Genomic DNA, 3,424 nt, shown 5'->3' with positions numbered 1-3,424 from the left:
ATGATTTTTTCCCTCCACTCTTTTTATGATTGTTATTATGACTCTCTGTACTAAAGAGGCAGGTTAGGGTTATTAAATATGCCAGGGCCAATTGTATTTTTGCACAAGTAAGCTTACTGGAAATATTCCATCTTAGCTGCTTTTATTCGGGCAAATGTAGTTATGAATTTTAAAGTAGGCTGTTATAAGTGGAGGGGAGAGAGATTGTGAACAGAATTCTGAGTAATGCTGGAAGAGAGAGATTGCAATTTCTTGTTTTAGAAAGAGAGAGAGAGAGGGGGGGGATTGGAAGAGCAACAAGGTTGTATTAGAGCGGCTGGTTTACATCAAGCTTTCCAAAAATACTTCATCTCTTCGTATCACCTTCTATCTCTCTTTCTCTCTCTCTTGTTTGATGTGAAGAGGAACATATATAGATCCTCTCTTTAAACTCACAAGAAACAGAGTTAGAAACACAAGAGCTATGATTGTGTGTATTTTGTGTGTGTTTGTGAACTCTATAGTGTTGTGTTTTGTCAAGCGCAGTTTAAGTTTTCTTTCCTGCATGTGTTGTTGTTTCCTCTTAAAACAGGAAGTGTTTGTTAACATTTCGATGTAAACTACAGCACATTAACATTAAACGACTGGAAAATATATGTGTTCAATCTCTTTCCAAAGCAAAAACAACTCAATTATGTGTCGTGAAAATCTCCACTGTCAAAGTGAATAAGAGTTGTGTGTGTGTTGTGTGATTCATTGAATCAGGTTAATATATAAGATAACACAAATGAGCCATCTGACAGAATGAAGACACATTCCCTCATTTATTCAATTATCACATTGTTTGAAAGCTCAACGGAGGGGAAAACACTGGATTTTTCCTTTAATAAAGATTTAATTAAATTAGATGAGGATTTTCATTTATTTTAGTGCATGCATGTGTATGTGTGTGTGTGTGTGTGTGTGTGTGTGTGTGTGTGTGTGAATGAGATATTCAGATTGCTCTCAGTATTTCAGATTAATGCTCTTTCACAGTGGAAATTTAAAGGGACAGTCCACCCAAAACAGAACATTTTGTCATATCCTCATTTCATTACAAACCCAGATTATTTTTTGTTTTTGTGTTCTTGCTTTTATATGATGTTCACTGTGCTTTTTATTCCCTTGGAGATTGATGGATTATGAACTGTGTATGGAAATGATCGGCAAATTCCTTCATTTATGTTCCACAGAAAATAACGGCGAAGGTCAGCAAATACCTTTCATGTTTGTTCGAGCCTTTCCTTTCACTGGTTAAAAATAACACAAAAACATAAACCATTTCATTATCCATAAGCCATTTAACTGAAAAAGTAACACATTTACACATTCAAAGCAAATAGTAGTCATTTTTTCTCTAGTATAGCAATGCTATACAAACAAACTAAGATCATAAGTAGCTTTTAGTGACATCCTGTTTACAAAATACAATTTCCTGTTTATCAAGAGCTTGGTAATAATCGTTTTATTTAGGTTTTTATTAACCTAATGTTTATTAATACCCAATAATACACTGTTTGAAATCATCTTCTTGTTAAGATGAAAATTCTGTCATCATTTTCTCATCCTCATGTTGTTGTAAACCTGTATGATTTTTTTTTTGATGGACACAAAGAAAGATATTTTGATAAATGATGGTAAGCACACAGCTGATTGTAACCATTGACTATCATAATAGGAAAAACAAAAAATACGTAGGCTAAGTATTGTGATAAATTTGAATATTTTGATAAATGGTGGTAAGCACACAGCCGATGGTACCCACTGAATTCCATCATATTTGTTTTTCCTACTATGATAGTCAATGGTCACAAATTAGGTGTGTGCTTACCATCATTTATCAAAATATCTTCTTTTGTGTTCATCAAAAAAAAAAAAAAAATGCATACAGGTCTAGAACAACATAGGGGACGAGAAAATGATGACAGAATATTTTTTGGGTGTAATTTTTCATTTTTAATATTAGAAGACACTCATGCCTGATTGTGTCAAGATGGAAAAGCATCGTCATTTGTGAAATTCACACGCTCGAGGAGGGGGAACCCTTTAAGTCAGTGACCTCTTTAACTTTTGACGTTGACTTTAACACGCTTCATGGGACAAAACTTTAAGAAGCAGCTTTGCGTTGGAGGTTTGACTCACTCTCCAGGTACAACTGACCCAAGATCAGTTAACATTCTGGAAGTCATCCGCTGTTTCGTTACGGGCGAAGCCGCATTTGTGGTTTATCTGGGTAGATGTGGGCAGGTGAAAGCCAACCGTACCACGATGAAGAAAAAGTCAATCACTTCTTTGAGACTCATACACCGCCTTCCTCTCGTGCGGGGAAAGCACATTCACATGACACTATCTCCATCACGATCTGGACATTGAGATGTGAAACTGATGTTACAGTAAATTCAGCTGGAGATCCCTGAGACATGAATTCGATGACAGCTCTCTTTCATTTGATTCACACCCACACTGTTAGAAAAAAACAATCCAATGTATGTAATGTAAAGGGCAGCACCCTTTAAAAAGGTACAGATATGCATACATTTGGTACCTTTATGCTCCTCTGAGGTACTAATATGGTTGGTACCACCCCAGTGACTGTCATATTTTGACAATTTTTTCTGACAGTGCACGCATTATTTACCAGGGGCAGATTCTCAAAAGTAAACAGACAAAATAAACAACTTTGTTAGTGTTTCATTACCCAATTAAAAAACAAAAGCCTAAATCAAAAACTCTAACATAATAAAACATGTAATTTGCTTCAAGAAAATAAATCTGTTTTCACGACCATCTGTATTTTTAGACAATTTTAGGAAAATAATGATTTGCCACAGTCCTCAATGCTGTAATATAAAAAAGATGCATTATTAAAGTCGCCATGAAACGGAAGTAGCATTTGTCTTATTTCCCACCGTGGTAAGTTTTCATACAAATGGCTTCTGACATGAGAAAAGTTAGGGCTGGACTTGAATTCGTCCATCGAGAATTGATTGGATTGTTTGAAGTTGGGTCATGTCTGTAAAAAGTGTTTCTGTGCCTTAGTAGATTTAACTAAATAAAATGAGTAAACTGTGTTAAATTTTTTTTTTTTTTTTTAATCAAAATATGAGTTAAAATAACATAATAATTTGAGTAATTCTAAATGAACACATCATTGAGTAAATTCAACTTCATTTTATCATGTATAATCCACTTAAATTTGTAAGAAGGAAATAAACTTAATAATTTTGTGTTGAAACTACGTGACTTTATTATTAAACATAACTAACTAGGCAGTTGACTCGTTGTTCCCCCAGCATGCTTTGCACGGGACTACATTTTGAGAGTATAATTTGAATTTAAACTCTATTTGATGTGTTTTTAACTAAAAAGAAAGACTTAGTTTTTAATGTTCATTTATCTTCGAGAT

This window comes from Paramisgurnus dabryanus, chromosome 7, assembly GCF_030506205.2.
Source record: "Paramisgurnus dabryanus chromosome 7, PD_genome_1.1, whole genome shotgun sequence".
In the NCBI taxonomy this organism is placed as follows: Eukaryota; Metazoa; Chordata; class Actinopteri; order Cypriniformes; family Cobitidae; genus Paramisgurnus; species Paramisgurnus dabryanus.
Note: the sequence above shows the minus strand (reverse complement) of the source record.